The 25,580-nt window shown below is 35.4% G+C and overlaps 1 long non-coding RNA gene across 1 annotated transcript in view; it reads right to left on the bottom strand.

Annotated features, from left to right (window-relative positions):
* Nucleotides 1-21,116: 21,116 nt before the first annotated feature.
* LOC118766622 overlaps nucleotides 21,117-25,580 on the bottom strand; it is an 8,705-nt gene continuing 4,241 nt past the window's right edge. The window contains exons 2-3 of the long non-coding RNA XR_005002560.1: nucleotides 24,433-24,434; nucleotides 21,117-21,274 (exon numbers count right to left, since the gene is read on the bottom strand). This is a non-coding gene — a long non-coding RNA (uncharacterized LOC118766622). The remainder of the gene's footprint in view (nucleotides 21,275-24,432; nucleotides 24,435-25,580) is intronic.

Raw genomic sequence — 25,580 nt, 5'->3', positions numbered from 1 at the left:
TTGACCAGTTGAGTAAAATTGAACTACCTAAGAAAATTAATGCTATTTTCGTCCAAACCATTCATGGTTATAACAAAGCGTTCACATTTTCTCAACTGATCAATAGACCTATTGAGCAAACATATCAATAACGTATTTATAATGACAACTGGAAACTACTGGAAACCAAATTAGGTATAGTAGATGGAAAATATGTAATGACCATTCTTTATGTTTTATATATCACTCTATGTAAAAACCAGTTTGTCTGGAGCCCAACCTCGGATTTACAATATAGAATTATGTGCCAACAGACAGCTTATGTAGTATTTTGCCCGGGCTGATTATCTCTCACTATTAGCTCTGATATATATATATATATATATATATATATATATATATATATATATATAATAAAAACTTACTTGGAGAATAAGAAAACAACGCGAGGCGTTCAATCATATAATAACAATTTAATAAATAAAACATATGCATACATACATATATGTACATACCTACATCTATATGTATATATACATGCATATATATATATATGAATACAGGACACCACAAATAAACGTAGAACACAACAAGAAACGAAAACATAAAATCAAACAATACAAGGAATATTCCTTGTATTGTCTGTCTTGTACTCTGTTTTTTTGTTGTTTGATTTTATGCATGTATATATACATATAGATGTAGGTATGTACATATATGTATGTATGCATATGTTATATATATATATATATATATATATATATATATATATTCTTTTATTCGTTTCAGCCATGCGGCTGCGGTCATGCGGGAGCACCACCGTGGTTTTGTTTATTTTCTCAGTCTGGAGTGTATCACATCACCACTTCTGTTTGTGCATTTGTCCCAACTGCTGACCCATTTGGCGTATAAAGAAGTTTTATTCCGCTGCTCTCGTCTGTACCTCACGCCGTGCTGTTGGTTTATCTGGTATTGTGGAGAGGAGGATGTCTAGTTCCCTTTTGAAGACATCTACTTCGACTTTATGCAGACTTCTTAGTTTATGTGGCAGGGCATTGAAGAGCTGTGGGCCTTTGAACCCGAGGCTATTGCAGTACCTGGTCCTGAATTTATATGGAGTGGATGGTACAATACAATGACGTCCAGTTCAGGCATTTGTATAACACCCAATGCCGAAATTAGGTACTAGCCCTTCTAGAATTTTCCATGTGTAGATTATTACATATCTGTCACGCCTTCGCTCAAGGAAGTAAAGTTGCAGTTTTCTCAGCCTTTCCCCTGTACCTCATCCGCTGCACTGCTTCAATCTTTTTAGTGTAGTGGCGTTGGACTGCTTCAGGCTTCACTGTTAGTTTGACACTATATATATATATATATATCTTTCGCTTAGACATATTCGAAGCTCTGAAGTTGAAAGGTGTTATTCAGGTACTCGGCTATGAGTTCACTGCATCTTATTGCAGAAACAGCTGTAAGCTAATGAAGTTCTTAAGATAATCGCTTATTCTTTTGTCATCCCATATATTATAGATAGATAGATAGATAGATAGATAGATATAGATAGATAGATAGATAGATAGATAGATAGATAGATAGATATATAGATAGATAGATAGATAGATAGATAGATAGATAGATAGATAGATAGATAGATAGATAGATAGATAGATAGATAGATAGATAGATAGATAGATAGATAGATATTCAAAATTTGCGGATCGACATTGTTGTGTCGAGTAGAGAAATACGATAATAATCTCATTTCATCTGTTAACTGCAATAGCTATCAATATTCATTTCCCATTGGACAAGAAACACCAAATTTTTAATTTGCGTGTCGTTCGAAAACAAACTAAAGACAACTGAAACGTTGCAGGATTTATCAATCATGTGTAGCAATGCTAATTTTCTTGTTTTCCCTATTGTTGTAGTTGTTTTATTCTTGATAGAATTGCGGAAATTTTTTATCAAATTATTGATTTTTCTTTAACATTTTTTTGTTGAGGGGGAGGGTCAAATGTCACGTGACTCTTACGCTTCTTCGAAACTACATTAGACATCTACAACATGGCGTTACATATAACAATGTACTGCTCAGACATTCTGCACATGCAATGGAGCAATTTGAAATCATTACGTAGCAAATAAACATGTTTTGTATTTGCCTTCAATCCTATTCGTAATTTTTAAATGGAAGTATTTTTTTATTTTATTTTTAAAATCTTTTTAGATGTCTATATTTGAGATTGTGATTGCGTCGTGCTGTTTAGTTGGCTGTCAGAACCTAAATTATTCGTGCAAACAGATGAGATCTGACACCAAATCGACTGGGCAAGTCGGGTTAAGTGAATTGCTGAAGAATATAGCGCAACGCCTGCAATAGAGTTTTCGCGCACGGCTTACGATACTCAGAAGCATTCTTGATAAGTATCTGAACACTGATAGAGATTAAAGCTGAGCTACCGATAGATGAAATTATAATCTTTTCACTGTAAATACATCACATCATCATTAGTTACTATAACCATTTTGGTTAATCATTCGGATTAAGAGAAGTCTTTGTCCATTATTAAATCTTTATAGAATGTACTATAAGGTGTTAGTGAGACTAGAGAGGGAACTGGCTCGCAGACAATCCGAGACGACCAGTCTCGTGATTTATCTCAGCTGGCAGCTGAGTATACGCTTAATTAAAATGTACTTTAAGAATCTATCGTTTCTTACAAATCGTGAATATGAATGTGCGTGTATGTATGTGTATATATATATATATATATATATATATATATATATATATATAAATCACAAATATATATATATATATATATATATATATATATATATATATATATAGATATATATATATATATAATATATATATATATATATATATATATATCATATATATATATATATATATAATCACAAATATGTTGTCCAAAGATTATCATCCAGATAATTCAGTTTATAAGATGTGAATATAATATCTTTAAAGAATGTGTATCTCAAAGATTATGTTTGCCCGTGTTTAACACTAATAAATCTAATAAGGTAGAGATAAATATATTGCTATGTAAATGATAAAGCCATACATCTGTCTAATTGCAATATGGTCATATATTATATCTATAGCTGCGAAAATAAACTATTCATTAAAAATGTTAATTGGTAAATTGGTGGATAAAATTATGTCTAAAAATTAATGTTTAAGAAACTTTTATAATTTCAAATAAAATGCATTTGGTTGGAAAGTTAGCAAAGAAAATTCAGGCCATTTATTTATAGCAATTTTAAAATGATATATGTAGCTTATTACATTAAGGCGGTCAATTACTAATTAAAACTGTAATTAAAAATTAGAAAAAGTTAATTGGCGGAATACTTAATAACTTATCATCATACGTTTGTTTCCAACAAAACGCCTTCTAAATCGCTTGTAATGGAGAATCTATTTGTAACAACAGCAACAGCATCAACAACAAAGAAACATTAAAACAGCAATAATTTTCCTTGCTGCTGCTGCTGCTGCTGCTGCTGCTAAAAGTTCTTCAGTTTTAAGCTTGGTTTAATATTCAGCTGGACCCAGAGCTTCTACAATCATTCGAATTATTTTGTATCAATATTCTACATTTCGTTATCTACGTTTTTCGATCTCCTTCATTGAGTTAAAAGTCATCAGTTGGGGAAAGCTACCTTAATTACAATACGCTTGGCCGTGTGATTAAGAGGTTCATTCCACAACTATGTGGTTTGGGTGCCGAGTTTGATTCCACTATTTGGAATCTTCGGCAAGTGTCTTCTACCACAGCCTTGGGTTTACCAATACATAATGTATTGAACAGAAGATATAGTCACGGTGCGGTGATCCACTGTGTGTGTGTCTGTGTGTGTGTCTGTGTGTGTTCATGTGTGTGTGTCTGTATCTATGTGTGTGTAAGTGCACACGTATAAGTGTACATGCTTGTGTGTGTGTGTATAACTTTTTTTAAAAGTGCTTCACGAACCATGAGGTATTTATTCTGTATTAAGTTACAGACACTCCGTTTCGAGATCTTTAACCAACAAGGCTATCTTCGCAAATTGCAATATAAAGTTAAGATGACTATACATAAATAAATTTTAAATTTCTTATCATTTATAATAATATTGAGGCTTTAACTCCTCTCGTCATGCCACAATACGTTCCACTGTTTCACACATATCCTTTTAATCATTCATCACTTGGAGTATGTATTTCAATGCAACACTGATCGGTAGCCATGCTATCTTATTACTTCAAAATGGCCTTCAAACTGGTGACACATAATGTATTCTAAGAAATCTGATTTTCACTTTCTTCAGTAACGATGCAATCGTTTTGAAAACTGTTCATGGAGTGCTTTTGAAATAATTCACTGTTTATTTTCTCAATAATTCAAATGTTATTTTATTTCCTTTCGACTTTTGAGTGTGTAATATAAATGTTGCTTATAGTTCATTGCTGAATGTGTATGGCTTCCATTGTTCCTAACGTTCCTAGGATTACTTCTTCGTTTTCAGCATCCTGATGATTTGATATTTCAGCTTCTGTTCGTGTGTCGAACGGACATCATGGGTCAATAAGGAAATATTTCTTTTTCTATTGTTCTTCTACGTCTTTTCAGTCGTTTGACTGCGGCCATGCTGTACCACCACCTTAAAGGCTTTTAGTGGAACAAGTCGACCCCATGTCTTATTTTTTTTAAGCCTAATACTTATTCTATCATTCTCTTTTGCCGAACCGCTAAGTTAGGGGACGTAAACACAACAACACTGGTTGTCAAGCGGTGGTGGGGAACAAACACAGACACGAAGACGTACAAACACTCATATACACACACAACATACACACACATACATATGTATATGTGTATGTATATACATATGTATTTGTGTGTGTGTATATATATATATATATATACTAAGCAATAAAGGGTTTAGCAACGAATTGCCTTACCACATACCGAATTTAGAAATAGCAGTCAAAGGGTTATAGCTATTTCTTCTACTAAAAAGGGAGATCTCAGTAAAAACAGCAATTGGAAGGCAGACACAAACAGGTAAGAGAGAATGAATTGACGGCAATCTATCATACAATTTTAAGTTATCTACGGACGTACGTTTCGAAATCAAGTTTTTAGGAAAGCATAAGAATTAAATATTAAATAATTCTATCTTACCAAAACTTCTTTTCTCTTCAGCGTAGAATACTATAATCATAAATGATTATATATTGAATTTTGAGATACTAGAAGGCACCAACTCAACTCAGTATCAGAGCGAGCTAGAATCCGCAACTAGTATCACCAAATTCAATGTGTGAATGAAAAGATTGTGTCACCAGCCCCTTCCCACCCGCGTGTAGCCAAAACAAGATGCTGTGGTCATTATTACGGATAACCATATTTTATCTCAGTAGATGACCACAGCATCTTGTTTTGGCTACACGCGGGTGGGAAGGGGCTGGTGACACAATCTTTTCATTCACACATTGAATTTGGTGATACTAGTTGCGGATTCTAGCTCGCTCTGATACTGAGTTGAGTTGGTGCCTTCTAGTATCTCAAAATTCAATATATAATCATTTATGATTATAGTATTCTACGCTGAAGAGAAAAGAAGTTTTGGTAAGATAGAATTATTTAATATTTAATTCTTATGCTTTCCTAAAAACTTGATTTCGAAACGTACGTCCGTAGATAACTTAAAATTGTATGATAGATTGCCGTCAATTCATTCTCTCTTACCTGTTTGTGTCTGCCTTCCAATTGCTGTTTTTACTGAGATCTCCCTTTTTAGTAGAAGAAATAGCTATAACCCTTTGACTGCTATTTCTAAATTCGGTATGTGGTAAGGCAATTCGTTGCTAAACCCTTTATTGCTTAGTATTACTTAAATTTTCCTCGAATGAGGCTTTTACATGCCGAAGACTACTTGGTGTAATTGATAATTATTCCAAATTAATTAATTTCACCCTTCATTATTACGGATAACTATATATATATATATATATATATATATATATACGACGGGATTCTGTCAGTTTCCGTCTCCAAATCCACTCACAAGGCTTTGGTCGGTTCGAGGCTACAGTAGAAGACACTTACCCACCCATGCAGTGAGACTGATTCCGGAACCATGTGGTTGGGAAGCAAGCTTCTTATCATACAGTCACGTGATATCAGCTTTATTGTGCTCTGAGCGTTTGTCTGTCTGTATGAAGAAAATCCTATACGATTCGACAACTCACTTATTCAAAAATTCTCTTCGGTCGGTGTTCATACCATGTCTACTTTTTCTCAAACCCCTATATCTAGTAAAGTTTCCAATGTATAACCCGAGTATCTGACAATGGACATTTTAGTGAAAGCAACGAACGTGCTTCGGTCTTAATAAAATTCTTCAATGAAGCATAGTCTACACGGTTAGCAAAATAGTGCGTGGCGGAATGTAGCGAACTGATTTTGACTTTCAACAATATACCTGAGTATAGGGCGACCAGCTGGCAGAATCGTTAGCACGCCAGGCAAAATGTTCTGTAGCACTTCATCCGTCTTCACATTCCGAGTTCAAATTCCACCGTGGTCGACTTTCCGTTTGATCCTTTCAGGCTTGATACAAAAAGCACCAGGTGAGCACTGGGATCGCTCTAATCGACTTACTGGCCTTGTGTCAAAATTAGCTGAGTATGTATTCTACACGCAATAAATACAAATTCTGTGGTGACTTGCCTAGATGAGGCCCACACCCAGCTACATCATCTATAGTCTCCAAAAATTTCTATCAACTCATCTTATTGCAGTTATTTTCTCTTGCATGCTTTTTTTCTATTTTAAATATTTCTAAAGGAAGTTTTTATCTACTAATTGCTTGGGTAATTTCAGTTGATCAACTTTTCCGACTAACTATTTTATCTGAGTCTCTACCGTATTTCTGCTTAGAGTGCAAAACGCTCTTCTTGGGTATTTTCCCTCAACCATAATATGTGTGTGTGTGTGCATTTGTGTGCGCATGCATACATACATACACGTGTGTGTACGACTATTCTTTTTTGTCAGTGTACCATCTTTATTATATCAACTTTCTTTCTCTCTCATCTACTTATTTCATTTCTTAGTTTCATCATCTCTTAATCCCTCTTTTTCTTTCTCACTCCTTGACACTATCTCTCTTTCCCTCTTTCTCTCTTCATCTCTCTCTCCCTTTTTCTTTTTAACGTTACGTCATACGTAAAAAATTAAATGAGCTAGGAAAAATAACTCAAGTGGGCCAATGTAATGAATGTCCATAAATAAGTTAAGGAATAATTAACTAAAGGACGTGCTATTTTGTTTTCCTTCTTACACTTCTTATTCCTCGCATTTCTTCCACTTTTTCTTACCTCTCTCTTCTCTTAATTCACTCTTCCTTTCTCTTTCTCTTTCGTTTCTTTCTCCCCACTCTCACTCTCTCTCTCTCTCTCTCTCTCTCATTCTTTCTCTCTCTCTCTGTCTTTATTCCTCTCTATCTATTTCTTGCTGTCACTCTCTTTATTCGTTCCTTTCTTTTTCTGTCTTTTGGTGCCCACCTCTCACTACCATCTCCACAGCCATCACCACTCCATTAAAATACTACAAATGAAGCAACGTCACGTAGAGATTGCATCCATTTGATTACGCTATGTTCTGCTGCTGTGCGCATGTCCAAATAAACTGTGCAGTGGCTTGTGACAATGAATTCCACAGATTAATGTCTAGTTAGCAATTTCATTGTATTACAAACTCTCAACAATTTACACATTAACAACAGACAAGTCAATTATGTTAGAGTTTCGTTGAAGAACTTGGATTTAATCAGCTTACTCGCTTCTTCAAGTCCGATCTTCTACAAATTATTCTAACTGCCGCTGATTATTCCTCTTCTTGCAAGACATGTAATTGGTTCTTATGAAGTTCCTTTCATTAATCAATAAGCATTGTTCAGCTGTTTGTCTATTTATGATTGCTTAGTTTACTAAATTGTAAATTGTCTCTTTACGAGTGTTTACTGATCAACAACAACAGTAACAACAATATCAACAACTTCAACTACAACTAAATACATAAGGAGCAAAGCAGAAGAATAAAAAGAAAACGAAAATCTTGGCTAATTGGTAATTCTGATAGACACTGTTAATGTCTGTAAAAGTATAATGCTCCTGCCCCAATTAGCTGTCGAAATTTGACGCTCCTATTAGTTTAGGAGGTGGAGTTGGTGTCAGAAGTTACCCAAGAACAGAAGTTCCAGCCCATCCTGTTTTAATCACACCAAATACAGAAACAGATGTAAGTGAATCATTATAAAATTAAGAAACTTACCCTGAAGGAATGAAGGAAACATAACAAACAAATAACACCTATAGTGTCAATTTCTTTCTACAAGAAAAGAGGAATGTTTTTTGTTGGGGCAGAGTTAATGTGAAGAACGAAAATCGAGTCAGAAAAATCATCGAGGAAAACGTCTCAAGAAAAATGTCCCACTCCATTTAAATACCTTAAACAGTACTTAAAGCAATTAAACAAATAATATTTTCAGTCGCTCATTAACTGACAAGTCAAGAACTTGCTTTATTTAATATCTGAAATAAAACAATGAAACAAAATAAAAACAGCAAATCGGTTAATTTACTGAAATTTTCACATCTTGTTTTCTGTGAATATTATTTTTTCTGTAATTTTTTCAGTGATTTTCGTCCAGGATTCATAAATCAACCCCATTATATTCCAGATTGTATTTTAAACAATGTGAGAGCCTCTAGAAATACTAACCAGATCTCTCAAGATGGGGTGGGGAAAACCCCGCGAGCCCATTTTATGATATACTTGCATGTACAAAATATTGTAAATTTTTCAATTATAAAATTTTTACAACATTCGTATGCCTATTTGAGACATAGGTCGCGTTTCCACTACGACTTAAAGAGATCAAGCTCGAACAGAAATCGTCCAGCAATTGTCATTTGAATGGAAATTTTGATTTCACAATAAAACTCATATTGCTATGTTTGTACCACCCCTTGAGATCCAACTACACTCTAGCTGAAAAATATAGAATACCTCATACGCAATATAAATGTTCTAAATTCCGTGGCGGCGTTAATGAAGAGGCTACGCGTTTATTTAATGTTAGACTTATCATTATTAATGTATATCGATTTGTACATAGATATATAGAAGATTTACACCGATATGAGTTAGAACGTGTGACCCGCCCGCTAACATTTTCCTTTGGAAATTTTTGCCCGCTGCACTAAAATGTTTCCCCACCCCTGCTCTAAAATAATAACATTTTTCTTTTTTAAAGAATTTATATTGATTATTATGATCTGAGATTAACTATTTTTGAAAAATAACAGATCAGATCGGATCACAATAATTAAGCGGTAGCCAATTCGCCTTTTTTTGTCTATCTGACCTTGCCCAAAACTGAACAACTATAACAACAACAGCTGCTGACAATTCAGATAACCTTAAACTGAAATCAGAGCGTAGTCGGGAGTAAATGAAATTTTTTGTCCCAAGTTTTACTGGTTATTCCAGCCTGTAGCTCTTTATTTTTTATAATGATTTTAAAATCTGTTATACCGATGTGGAGGCGCAATGGCCCAGTGGTTAGAGCAGCGGACTCACGGTCGTAGGATCGCGGTTTCGATTCCCAGACCGGGCGTTGTGAGTATTTATTGAGCGAAAACTCCACGAGGCTCCGGCAGGGGGGGGGAGAACCCTGCTGTACTCTTTCGCCACAACTTTCTCTCACTCTTTCTTCTGTTGACCTGCTCGCTTAGCCAGTGGGGTCGCGTTATTTGAAGGCTAAAACAATGAGAAGCACATTGTGACCAGCGATGTGTAGCATCTGATAGCCTGGTCGGTTACGGTGATACCGAAGTAGACTTTGCGGATCTTTTCTGTTTGGCTGCCACTTTTCATTTTCTTCAATTTTTGTTCCAAATGATTTCATATTTGGTGTAATAATGTGATTTGGTATGGGATTCATTGACATGAAATTCATTTTCAACATAAATCAATAAATAAAGAGTTAAAAGCTCTTAAATTTTGCAAATTTGGGGTAATTTTAGCTCATCGAAAGCCACAGGCATAGTTATTAGAGTGGTATCTTGCCTCCGGATAACACCGGGCACTGGATCGACCTAAATAAATAATTACACTCTACTTTTGTATTCATCCCGCTTGTCACCATCAAGGATATGCATTAATGTGTCCTACTTGTTAAAATTCCATTTATTTATTTGTACAGCTGGAGAGGGCACTACATTTAAATTGATGTAATGATTGCAGTGTTCGATTAAATGAGCGCTTGAAACAGTCGTACTGCAACACTACTTGATATCCTTTGCTTGTTTTGGTTTTATATATATATGTCCTTTTTGTTTTCTTTTTATTTATATGTCTTAACTACCCTTTAATATATTTTAATATTTAAATATTTGATTAATAACAAAAGTATAAATCTCATTAATAATTCTTACACACACACACACACATACACACACATACATCCACACACACATAAATATACACTTGTATTTCACGCACTATACAAACTGAAATAAATTCTTACTAATTGCTTATAATTCCAAAGGTGCTCGAGATAGCCAGTTCGGTGAATCTCTGAAACTGTCAACATTTCAACATCCACAGTTCATCTGATAACATTAACTTGTTTACTGTTACAATCTCATTCTTTACTAACTCGAGTTAACAACACTATTATCACAAATTTACTCTCAATCTAAATAATGATGATTCTACCGAACAAAGGCTGTGTCTCTATAATCTCAATCTTATCATTAATACTTTACCTAAATTATATACTCTTGTAATTATATACTCTTGAAGTTTAAATCTAGAGAGCCTGATCCGTAAGTTTCCATGTTCAGTAATATAAACTGAGAAAAAAATTAAAGCGATCGATAGTTTAAATTATATTCATATTTAAGAATATTGTATTTAAATATTAAACTATGTTATGGAAGTGGAGTAGTTGAAATATGTTGGAGTGGAAGAAACAATTATATGACGGACCAAATACTGCTTAATGTTCAATTCTACCCCATTTTATCCTCAGTTAAAATCGCACATGAACCAACTTTATTATTCCATTGTCATTCATCAAATAGCAATTAGATGTGTACTGAGGTCGACTGAGTTCGGTGCCCATATGTACTTCGCTATGATTTCCTGATAATGTCGCAATTTGAAGAATCATTAATAATGTCTTATGTCTTTATAGGGAAGAGTAATAGTCAATTGAATCGACATGCACTATATCACAAATAAAACGTGAGAAGATTTTTAAAGTCAACGTCGATCTCCATCACTCACATCAGAAGAGATGCATCATTCATGTGCACAGTATAGTTAACTTGGTTTCAGTTGGAGCATCTGAAATTTTAAAATTCATTTATACCCCTAAAATATGCAATACATTATTTTTACAGAAAAAAACGTAAAGGTGGAGAATAGGTCTATGCAAAGTATATTATGTAACATAAAGTAGATAAGGTATTCCAATATACGCAGGGCAAAATCAGATCTTTTATGTTTGTCTGCACCTGTGAAAATTTTAAAGTTTTGTGAGAATTTTAAAATTTAGTGCATTTTTTCCACCCTTAATCTCAGGGGCTAATTCAGATTTTCCAAAAATATGTTTAAAAATCAGTTTCAGGAGTTTAAAGCTTGATCATTTTTACCCAGTCAGAAAACAGGATTTGGAAGTTGTCATTTTGTGCGTAACTGCACGTGTGGTCAACTGTAAACAAATGGCCATCTCATATCTCATGTGTTTTAAGCTAAAATGACATGTGGGTAAAAATTTTGGTAACAGCTTGGCTTGTTACTATGAAAACAGGCAACTATATGTCTGTGGCTTTCGATTTGCTAAAATTACCCCAAATTTGCAAACTTTAAATGTTATTAATTCTTTATTTATTGATTTATGGCAAAAATGAATTTCCTGCCAATGATTACCATACCAAACTTCATCATTACACCAAATATGAAATCAATTAGAACAAAAATGAAAGAAATTGATAAGTGGCAACCAAACAGAAAAGATCCGAAAACTGGACACAAAACAATTCGTTAAATATATATCATTTGGCTTAAATTACACACACACACACCACACACACACACACACACACACACACATACTCTCTACGCACAAATGCATATGTTTGCGTGTCAGTATAAGTTTGTGTGTATATGTATGTATGTTTGTGTGTGTGTATGTGTGTGTATGTATGTAAGTATGTATGTATGTATGTATGTATGTATGTATGTATGTATGTATGTATGTATGTATGTATGTATGTAAGAGTATATATGTGAGAGTATATATGTTATTTTACATCATCCAATACGTTGGTCTGAGAGGTTTTGACTTTTCAATAACATTCTATTCGAAGAATGATTCGATTTGTTTTATTTAGAAGTAAGGATAGGTATTTCTAAAACGCTTGTGGATTTATTTTGATAAGCATGATGGTAATGGGTTTATGAGAGTCGTTAATGATTTTTGTTGAATTTGATCATTTACTTGGTGCTAATGGGTTTGCTAAATTTAGATTTGACTTTGTCAACTCTGCTGCTACAATCCATTGTGTCAGCTATCACCACTCTTAATTTCTTGACTGGCGTTGAATAGATTCCCAGAACGTTTATCAAATAATAGTAGGTATAGTAACACAGAATCCTAAATCTAAACAATGGAATCATCACACCAAACATCAGAATGATTCTTGTAGCGAATTATGTGAAAAACAAGTATTAATTTATTCTGATAACGATCGAACTTTTCTTAATCTAAATATTCACAACATTCATAAAACATTTATTTAAAAATCAATTAATACAGAGCTTTTATTTAATTAACATGAATTAATAGCTTTTCGTCGCGGTTTTAGCGACTATTGTTCACATAAAAATTATTGATTTCTTACGAAGTCAAAGGAATTGTGATCTACGTAAGATGAAATGGGGTTGAATGACATACATGCCTTTCTCAAAATTATTAGGAGTATAAATGAATTTTTAAATGTTCGAAGCGGTAGCTGAAACAGAGTTAAATTTCCTGTTCATATGAATAATACATCTACTCTGAGGTGAATGATAGTTGACTTTATAAATTTTCTCACATTTACCGAAACTACTTGAAAGTTGATTACTTCTTTTCATGCTTTCTTTCGAGAGGTACATTTCCATTTTGAATAAGGGATCTACTTGGACTTTTCCTTCTTAGCTTTTATGTATTTTATTACAATATCCTGTAGCAATGAATTTAGAGTCGTTTGTTGTGATTTTCAAATGATATAAAAACAGCGATTTATTCCACCTCACTGCCTGCAAGCCATTTTTATTCTTGATTTCGTTGCTATTCAAAAAGCTGTAATTCAAGTTTTCTTCTAAGATATCATTAGTGATCCCCATTTACGAATATCCTTTCCGTGTAGCATTTCGATTCATTGACATTTTGAAGTGCCGTTGATCATTACAATACACATAGACATTTATAAAAGACCAATGCCGGTGACCCACTTTGCATCATGTGTTACAATACTGCAATAAAATTGCCACCTCAGTCACTATCTGTATCTTGTCATTTTGCGTATTTAAATAGATGATACTTCATAGCAAAATCAAAAGCCTGGCAAATTTTTACCCAAAATGAAGTTCCTGTTTATAATTTCTTAAATCTGGCACTCCTTATATATATATTAAAAAATTACGTTGCATAAAGAATTAATGCGGTTAATAACTCTATCCAAAGTATAATATATTGTAACCACATGTCCCAACCATTGTAGCCGGTGTTTCATAATGGCTGATTTCATACTACGACAGTTTTGTTTTGGGTTTTTTTTTTATGTGTTTTTGCACTATGGAGTGCAAAATTGTTAATTTTCTTTAGATATTTAAGATGATGCAGAACTTTCGTTGATGGATCCTTTCAGCTTTTGTGTAATCTCGATGATAAGTACCAATATCTTGCACTGTTAATATGACGACATCTTCATAGGCCATCATTTTTGGTGAGGGATTATTTCTTCGTTCTTAAAGATTGGTTTTGCCAGTTTTCTACTTACTAAATTATCTAATCCACATACTTTTCGGAATTTATGTGTTCCACACTTTTCGGAATTACATCTATTAGAAAGATTTCCAAGTTAGTTAAAGAAGTAATCAACCTTCTTGGGAGATGTATCAAGGGTATTGGTTCTTTGAAGAATGTAGGATGAGAACTTTGGTTTTCTACATATTCACTGAGAAGCCAAAATGATCGTATCCACTGGTGGATTTATTGACTGATTGAATGAGTTCTCAATATGTGTAACAGAGTTTAGCTTTGACATTTATATATTAAAAAGATCCAAGATACTTTAGCTGTCAGTGAATCGATGAAATAGAACTCTGATAATGTTAAATATTCCTTTATCCAAATAATATCTGAATTGTCTGGAGGAGGCGTAAAAATAACTAAAGACAAGAAGAGTGGAAATGCAAGAACGCAAACAGTTCAGAAAGTTTGTTTCAATGAAAAAGACATGACAAATTTCCCTACGATCACACTCACAAGATTATCGATTTCCTTTCTTCATCTTTCAATACGTCTGTGATTGAAGGGAAGTTTTCCAGAATTATCGGGATCAGAGTCCAAGATTTGGTTTTAAAAGGGAAACCCCGGTTTGTTTTTCTGTAATTCTTGAGGGATATTGTCTGGACCTGGGGATGTTATATTGTTCGTGGCATTTAGCAGTTCTCGAAATGGTGGTTGTACGAAGGGTGTTCATTAAAGATTTCCCCTGACCTAGTTCCGTTTATTGCGGGAAACGGAATATCTACAGATATAATCATACATGTCTTTACATGTCACATTGCAAATTGCAGCTTTCCACTAGTATTCGTTTGTCTTTAACGGCCGCTGAAAGGGACTAAAGTGTTATAATGGAGGCAGTTGAATGCAGATCAGTAATCAGGTACTTATACTTGAAAGGTCGTACACCAAAAGAAACTTTCGATGAGATTAAAGAATTTTATGGTGACGATGTACCATTATACGTCATAGTCAAGCACTGACATCGCCAGTTCAAATGTGGTCGGACATCGGTGGAAACTGCTCTAATTCCTAGACGACCACACTCCGCCATTGATGACGACACCATCCATAAAGTGGATCGCCGCATAACTATTCGGCAAGAAGTGGAGATAATTGTAGGGTCTGTGGGAAAAAAATCATTCACAACCATTTGCACATACGAAAGTTGTCTGCCCGATGGATTCTCCAGATGTTCACACCTTTTCAGAAGCAGGAACAAGTCAATTGCTCCCAGGATCTTTTGGCAATGTGCCAAGAAAAGGAGTACTTTTTCAGCAGACTTATCACACAGGATGAAACATTGCTCCATCACTATGATCCTGAGACTAAGTCCAGTCGAAGCGATGGAAGCACCTCCAAAGAATGCTCAGGTCCAATCCTCAGCAGGCAAAGTGATGCCCAGTCTTTTGGAGCCAACTCAGAGTAGTGATGATGGATTTTCTGGCAAAGAACACCACAATTAACGGGGCATATAATGCTTCCCAGCTGCAGAAATTGCGAGACGCCATCAAAGTTGAGTGGCGTAGCATGCTCACCAAATGAGTCACCCAGTTCACAGTGCGCATGTTGCCCAGGTGAAAGCACACTCTTGCGGCTATGAAATCACTTCCTCATTCCTCTTACTCTTCCGACCTCCCACCATCTGACTTTCACCTCTTTCCAACCATGAAGTCTTTTTTGAAGGGGAAGAACTTTTTGAATGATGAACTTATTTCCGAGGTAAAGTATTGGCTCCAGACACAACCTACCAACTTCTGCACACGAGGTCTTCACAGCTTCATAAAGCGATGGGAGAAGTGTATCACCACTGGTGGTGGCTATTTTGAGAAGGATTAATAATTATGCCAAGTTTCATTTATTCCAGTCCTTGGGAAGCGGATCAGGGGAAAACTATATTGAACACCCCACGTGCATTCAATCCAAAGCTATGCATAACTTTGTGTACGTGTGTGTCTGCTAGCGCATATATATAGACATATACTAGTCGCTGATCGAGTAATTACTTTTACTCTTTCTTGGAAGTCATATTCAAAGTGTTATTATATATAGAGATTTACTCTTCTTGTGTGTGCGTATTTTATAAGGAAAAAAAACGTAATAATTGAAGTAGAAAAAAGATCAGTTTCACACACGTTCTGTTTGTTAATTATATGATAAGGCTTTGATTGGCACGGAGCTGTAATGAAAGAGAATGATTCAATTTGCCGCACAGTAGGACTGAACCCAAGGCGACATGGTTAGAAAGCAAGCTTCTCAACCACACAGCCACGCCTATAAAGGAGAGGTACATTTTGAATGATATACTCCTTGATACAATATGCTTAACAAAAAGATGGGATGTTTACGGTGAGAAGACCTTTGATTTTAATATTTGTTTGAGCAACGCAACAACTAGCAACGCTACACCATACAGAGTGTTCCAAAATTAATTATCTGTTTCAATGAAATTGAGCAAATTTTTAAAAAACTGACAGAATTTTATGTTTATTACCAAAACAAATAGATTCATAAATCTTACGTCAAACTTTTATTGAAATTTTTTAACGTGTCTGTATCCCTGCATACTTCCAATCTTTCCTTAGCGCTGGAAAACACGTTTTGAAGCATTTCAGGAATCAGCTCCTGCACTGCTAACTGAATGTGCTCTTTAAGCTCAGCTAAACGACTGCTCTATCTTCGAGATGGAGGTTAAGAAAATGATTGCTGTCAAATTGAAAAAAGCTATCATGGACAAATAAGAGGGGTCCAACAGGAACGAAAATAAAATTATGAACAAAATTCAAAATTTATACACTGTTAGCACATATTGAACATGATAAACATGAAAAAAAATGAGTTTTTAAAAAATTCATCCGATTTCACTCAAATCATCATTAATTCTGGGACACCCCTTATTTACTCGTTCGACTAAACGGGGGAGGGAGGGAGCTCTGGGAGGACTAGTTGCAAATGGCGAGCGTAGCTTCCGGAAGTGGTTATGCGGTCAAACTCAAATGGCTGTGAGTCACAACAGCAGTTTGTTCTTTTGTATGAACATTTAGCATTATATAGTTCAGACATGGATGACATAGAAAACAGACATGCTGCCGAGCAATGCCGCGTTGCGCAGGATTGGAAACGTGAAACATCAACAGGGAACTTCTGGAGAAGTATGTATGTATATTTAAGTTACTATTTATGTCATTTAGTGTTGTTTTGAAATCCAAAAGTTTGTCGATGTTCTCCTTCCGGATGATAAAGCAGTCATCCAGGTATCGCTTCCAATTTTCTCTTATGTAGAGGTAAAATGGATAACCATATTTCTGAAGTGATATTTCATATAAGGTGAATTCAAAATAACCCATTATTAGGTTCGCAAGAACAGGAGCTGCTTTCGTCCCCATCACAATTCCGCATTTCTGACGATGGTATGTGTCATCAAATAGGAAATAATTCTTCTGAAGTATAAATTTTAAGGATTCAATAATAAAGATCTGGTTTATGCGTTCCGGGAGGACTTCGGGCTACTTTTCCAACCAGAATTTAATTGCTTTTATTCCATAGTCATGGAGGATGTTGGTGTAAAAATTGATAACATCGAGGGTAACCAATATTGCCTCTTCATTAATCGTTTTTGGTAGGTGTTCTAACATGTCTAAACCATCCCTAATGAAGCTTTTGATGTATTTCAGCAAGAGTTTCAGTAGGATGTCTAGAAAATTGCTTAGGCGGTGGGTTTCACAGGCCGGCCCAGCTACAATGGGTCTTAAAGTCAAGTCTTCTGGCGTTTGGATATTTATATATTTGCCTGGTGATTGTTTGCAGGCTTCATTGATTATCTTGCTCTTGTGTATTTTAGGGAGGCCGTAAAAAAGACTGAGTTTACATTTGAAGTTCGTGTTTCTTTTTCTGTCAGGCCTTTTCTATGTAGAAGAATTAAGGATGTTTTTTGTTGTTTATAGTTTATAATTTTTTCGTAGAAAGCCTCGTTTTCTAGTATGGAAAGTACTAGTTTTTTATAGTGTTCTGTGTCCATTACCGAAAGCTGAACAGTTATCTCCCTTACCCACAACAATAACAATAATAACGACAACCAATTACCTCCCTTTATTTATCAACTTGTGAAGTCATTTACTCGTGAATTTCATCACACACAACATGGACCAAATTTCTTCTTAAGAAAAAATATATATTCAAATAAGTAAAACACAATATCATGAATAGTGATAGCGAAACCGGTCGATATATTAAAAATTATATTAAAACTATGTAAGTGTGCGTATTTTCCTTTTTTAATTTCTTATATATATATGTATACACACACACATACATACATACATTATATATATATATATATATATATATATATATATATATATATATATATATATATATATATATATATATATATATATATACATACATACATATATGCATAAATAAATGCATATATATGTGTGTGTATGTGTGTGTGTGTGTGTGTATGTATGTATGTGTGTATGTATGTATGTATGTATGTATGTATGTATGTATGCATGCATGTATGTATGTATATACAGGTGCGGTGAATAAAGTGTCGTCTAAATAATGCAAAAATGAAAATAACACTCACAGCTCATTTTAACAGATATATTTACCGAAATTACATAAAATACCTTGAAATGCTAAAGAGTAAATTTACTCAATAAAATCGCCATTGGCCTCTAGATGACTTCGGCATCTCCTGCAACTCTTCTAGGCGATTTCCTTTTTTATGTCGGTGAATGCTGCTATAATCCTTGCTTTCAGTTCATTGTTGGTGCTACAAGGAGTTTTGCTGGTCTTTCGCACAACTGCGCCCCACACATAATAATCAAGGGGGTTGCAATCAGGGGAGTTAGGTAGCCAGATGTTAGGGGTGATATGATCGCAGAAATTGTCTGACAGCCATGACTGGGTTCTCTTGCTTGTGTGGCATGGTACAGAGTCCTGTTGTCAGACATAGGGTCTTCCAGAAGCTACTCTCTTGACCCGGGGCAGGACAATCTCCTCCAGGCTCTTGATGTAGGCCTCTGTGTTGAGTCTGGGGCAGTGAGAAAAGATGAATGAAGACACAACGTCGCCATCACTAGTGTTCACTCCAAACATCATAATGTTAACTGGATATTTGATTTTTATCACTCTCGGTACATGTCCTCAGATTGACACCCAGACACTCTGAAATGTTCGTAATGGAGCTTCCAGCGCGCGTGCCCAGCAGTACAGCATGTCGTTTCCAAATTTCTGGCAGAGTGAATTGCGTCATGGTACTGTTTCTCTCACAGACGGTGCCCAACAGACCCTACTATACAGTGTAGTCGACAAAATCAAAAACAAGCAATGCGCGAAATTAAAAATATGAAATGGTGACAATTTACCCATCGCACGCTATATATATATACATATGCAGGATCATACTGCACACACATGCACACACACACATACACATTCACGTACTTACAACAAATGTTACGAATAAAAGAACAGGCTGCAGAACAAATTAAGATATTGGCAAGAAACGAGTAAATAATCAATGTCAGGAATAGTGGGCTGCATTGAGAGAATTCCACATTAAAATATGACGTTTTGCTGTCGCTCCAATAAAAATACATCGCCTGTTTAAATAGAACTGCCATTCATTCACAGTTCACCGTTTGTCATTTGATTGACAATATTCCTTTCTCGCCGTTTCTTTCTTTATCTGTAAGTAAGTCTGTGTGAACAAATATATATATATATATGCATGTTCATATACCTATATGTATGCGTATATATATGTGTGTGTGTGTGTGTGCGCGCGCGCGTATACATGCATATATACATCTCTGTCTCTCTGTCTTTCTCTCTCTCTCTCTCTATCTATATATATATACATACATATATATATATATATATATATAATATATATATATATATATATATATATATATATATATATATATATATATATATGTATGTATGTATGTATGTATGTATATATATATATGTATGTACATGCACGTATAGGCATATATGTGTGTGTGTGTAAATGTATATACATTTACATACACATGTACACACACACGCACTTTATTTATGGATTAACAAGACAACCAATGGTCTCATGAAGAAACAGTCTCCACAACTTCAAACGATACCTTCGAGAATGCTGGCAACCGTCTCCATTTTGGATGAGAATACATGAGATAATGCGGGACAATGTGCATTTTTGAATTACACAGATCGGAGCAAATCATTTATCAGAATTTTTTAATTGTTATCTCCCTTACATTGAATTTTTTTTTCAAGAAAGTGTTTCAGCACGTGTATATTATTATTGTGTTTTCACAGGTTTCTAACAGTTTTCTAACCGCTTTCTAACAGTTTTCTAACCTGCTCAAAAAGTTCCTATCGTTCTCGACACAATCAAGGTTATCTTGTACAACTAAGACCCGAGTGTCTTTTGGGGTCAGCTGAAAGCGGTTTTGGCACAAACTTGGCAGACACACGTCTCATACCCAAATCTTCAGTCGTAATGGGCTGAACTGAACCGTAACTAATCTGCACATCCTCTGATAACTCACCATAAAGCCTGATGTCTCAATGTCTATTGGGAAACAGCCTCCTTTGAAACCAAGTGCTGGACCATCCTTGCACACAACAGAAAAAGGAGAGAAAACAAGGGCACTATGACTAGCCCGTCTTTCCAAGCAGTTACTTTTTCCGTATTGAACTCATCGAGCTCAGCAAGCCAGCAGCATGCGTGGACATCCCCCTTCACTCGCAAAGCCAAACATCCATACGAACACACCTATTTACATATATATATACGTATACTTAGATAATGCATACATGCAAATTCATATATACATACATATGTATGTATGTATGTATGTATGCATGTATAGATAGATAAAAATTCATATATACATATATATATATATATGTGTGTGTGTGTCTGTGTGTGTGTGTGTGTGTGTGTGTGTACATATATATATATATATATATATATATAATATATATATATATTGATAGAAATGGTAAGACAACAAAAGAATGAAAGAGACCTCGATATTATGTAAATAGAGGAATTTATCTGTAAATGTAATATGTGACAATTATTCGGTAACCATGACAAAACTCCGAGCTTCCAACTCGGCATCCGAAACTCGGTGTTTTATCATGGCTACCGAATAATTGTTCCATATTACATTTACAGATAAAAATAATATATATATAAAAATTTTGCATGTATGTATGCATGTATGTATGTATGTATGTATGTATGTATGTATGTATGTATGTATGTATGTAAGCCACTATATCATATGGTGTGAGTTGTGGTGCAGGGTCGATTACATTGACCCCAGTACTTGACTGGTAAATATTTTATCGACCCCGAAAGAATGAAAGGGAAATTCTGCCTCAGCGAAATTTGAACTCAGGACTTAAAGAAGGACAAAATACCGCTAAGCATTTTGTTCGGCGTACTTAGCGATTCCGCCAGCTCGCCGCCTTATGTCGTTACATTATAATGAAAAATATATTTCTGACACTACTACGGGCTGCACATGCGCAGTAGCTGAACAAAATGTGCAGTGACTGCTCGAAACCAGAATAGACAGAGCTTGTACAGATGCAATCTCAAGTCTATTTCACAGTCTTTTCTTCAAAGAATTTACCTGTGAAGTAACTATGGCTATATATATATATATATATATATATATAATATATATATATATATATATATACCTATCAATTTTTTGCGTAATGAGATGAAAAAAAAACCAAGGCTGTATGATATTAGAGCATTTATAGATAGATCTTACAGCTGTTTCCAGGATATTAATTAATAATAATGTCCCTTCATCGGAGACGGTGTGAGAGGAAAAATTAAGTCATAGTTAGTATTGATATGATATATATATACATATACATATATATATATATATATATATATATATATATATATATATAATATATATATATATATATATATATATATATATATATATATATATTATATATATATATATATATACTCTTTTACTCTCTCTTTTACTCTTTTACTTGTTTCAGTCATTTGACTGCGGCCATGCTGGAGCACCACCTTTAATCGAGCAACTCGACCCCGGGATTTATTCTTTGTAAGCCCAGTACTTATTCTATCGATCTCTTTTGCCGAACCGCTAAGTGACGGGGACATAAACACTCCAGCATCGGTTGTCAAGCAATGGGGACAAACACAAACATACACGTACACACACATATACATATATATACATATATACGACGGGCTTCTTTCAGTTTCCGTCTACCAAATCCACTCACAAGGCTTTGGTCGGCCCGAGGCTATAGTAGAAGACACTTCCCGAAGGTGCCACGCAGTGGTACTGAACCCGGTACCATGTGGTTGGTAAACAATCTACTTACCACACAGCCACTCCTGCGCCTATATATATATACATATATATATGTGTGTGTGTGTGTGTGTGTGTGTGTGTATGCATGTATATATAAATACATATAAATATATACACACAGTTTTGACACATGCTTATATGTGTGCGTATGTGTATGCATGTTCATATGTATGTGTGCTTGATGTACACACTCAATTTTGAACCATGCGTGTGTGTGTGTGTGTGCGTATGTGTGTGTGCGCGCGCACGTTTCACACATAAATGATTGTGTATGTAGCAACGTGTCTGTCGAAAGCGACTAGACAACGCATTATGCAGAAACCAAAATATGACTGATGCTTCTTTACAGGCTTCTTACAGTGACATTGAATTGTATATATGGTGAGTAATCGGTGAATCTATTCTAATAACCGAGTTTATTTTGTCGTTTTTTAGCTTTCTATAAACTGACACCCACAGACAATATAGCACAATACGCGCGCACGCTCACATACACACACATACACATACACACACACGAACTTACGAACAACATGGTATGGTCACGGTTGGTATAGCTTTCATCATATGTCTGCTCCACAACAGCTTAACTGGAGCTAAACCACAAGAATACTTACACAGATAGACAAACAGCGGTGACTGCTTGTTTATGTCACTAGTGGGGAGATAAACCCCGCCATCTCTAGCGCCGTGACCCCCAGATCAAGGGATTTCGACCTTCCTTGGTCTTGTCAATGATGGACACCGCTAGAGAAACAGTGCCAGAACAGGCGCTCTCTCAAGTCACACACACTGCTGTCTTAAAAGAAACATGCGGTCCTTGATTCAGTATGATTACTTTACCTCTTAGTTCTTACACAACTCACAACCCATTGTCTTATATAAATAGATATTAGCGACAGAGGCAGTATCAATACTGAGGAATAATATTTATTTTTTAACAAGTTCGCTAGCTAATCGCAACTCTAGCGCCTATTCTTACACTGTTTCTATATATATTGCTGGTGGGGAGATGAATCATTGCTGTCTTTAGCGGTCGAGTGTCCATCATTGACGAGACCAAGGAAGGTCGAAATCACGTGACTGGGGGTCACGGCGCTGGAGATGGCGGGGATTTATCTCCCCACCCCCTAGTGACATAAACAAGTGTGCACCAAAAGCCAATATGAGAGGTTCTCTCATGTATCCGCTGCAGTATAAGTTGTTCAAACAGAAGATCCACATTTAAGTGGGGATAAATATTACCTCACCGTCTTATATATGCTTGCATGGTAGGCACATCTGCTACAGGTAGCGGTCATATCCTCCTCAGTCCCCAAGATACAGCGGGTTCCTGACAGATATGAAGAACATGGGATGGTCGCAACTAGAACACTTTCATCATATATCTGCTGCATTTTTATATCCTCGGATTAAACTACATAAATTCACAGCAAAAGCACGCATGCGCAGGAAAAGCACGTATAAATATAACACTACTCACCCACACAGTAAAAGCCCATATATGATTCTGGCTTCCTTGTCTGCCTGTCGGCTCTTACCCTTTCTCTCCCTCTCTTCTCTCTCCCTCTCTCTCTCTCTCTTCTCTCTCTCTCTCTATATATATATATATATATATATATATAATATATATATATTATATATATATATATATAAAACATTACGTTATATAATTAGGGTTCAGTAAAAAAAATTTACTTTATCACACACCGAACTTTTAGAAATAGCAGCCAAAAACTTTAGCTATTTCCTCTTACTATAAGAAAAGTCTCCCAGACAATGTATACTCAAAAATAATTAAGGTAGGTATAGAGGGAAAAATAACGAAAGATCACATGTACATCGATTACTTGAGAACGCCGTTTCTGGATTAGTTAGCTATAGAGATGCGAGAAATACATACTCCTATCAACATTTCCGTCATCAGCCCAAGATTTCGTTAGGTTTAAATTTGAGAGCACTAAAAATCGAACATACCCGTCTCTATCTATCTCTCTCTCTCGCCCTCCCACAGACACACATATACATTTTGTTTTCGTTTCCTTGTTCCTTCTACCTCTCCCTACCAAGATGGCATACATGTACGTGTGTGGGTGCGGGTGTGTCTGTCGCTGTGTGTGCGCGTGCGTGCGTGTGCGTGTGTATGTCTATCTATGTGTGTGTGTGTGCGTATACACAGGGTGTAAGGCGCATTTGAGGACAATTAATTATCTGTAATTTACTCTCTAAAAGATTTTGTTGTTCTTTTGTTGTTGTTTTTTTCCTGATCCTATATGACAGATAAAATGCTAAAACAATAACAGAAAAGACATGCAGTCATCGTTGCCATACATGCGAGAAACAGCTATTTAGAAATTGTCTACATTTTAACTGTTGCACGATCTTTTGTACACAAAGTTCTGATGGAATTTAACGCTTCTTGCGAGAATGTTTCAAATGTTCTAAAAGAGGGGAAAAAACACTCTAAGCGTTCGAACACAATAAAGATACCGTAATTATTCCAGCGGATTCAAAACATTATCAGTGACGATCTCAGAAAATCAATGAGGGGCCATCGCCAACAACTTCAAGTGTCGAAGCAGGCAATCAGGACTTTGATGCATGTCGTATGTGCTATGAAGGATCCAATTCATGTCTACAAAGACACAGGAGAACAATTTGGTCTGTGCCCAGCGGTTACTTAACAAGATAATGAACATGGTAAGCGTTAGTTCTTTGATGAGGAAAGCTTCGACCGAGACCAAAAGTCTGACAGAAGAAATGACAGGCAGTTATCTGCTGATCTTTTTGATGTCTTAAGAGTGATTCTAGCAACTGTGATGGTTTTTGGGAGTGCGGGTAGCAAAGTTCGTGTCATGCAACCTCACATCTTTCCACAGAGTTTCGGAATTAATGTCATTATATATGTTGAGGTCTAGGGGCAGTTGTTAAATCCTGGATAGATGAAGTACGCAGTTGAAAGCTATACTGCATAACCCAAGAATGGATGTCTAACAATCTTCACGATCATATAACACCGAACTTGTGGCCTCTAAACTCGCTACATTTAAG

The sequence above is a fragment of the Octopus sinensis genome, linkage group LG16 (genome assembly GCF_006345805.1).
Source record: "Octopus sinensis linkage group LG16, ASM634580v1, whole genome shotgun sequence".
NCBI classification, from domain to species: domain Eukaryota; kingdom Metazoa; phylum Mollusca; class Cephalopoda; order Octopoda; family Octopodidae; genus Octopus; species Octopus sinensis.
This window is presented reverse-complemented; position numbering and strand designations above follow the sequence as displayed.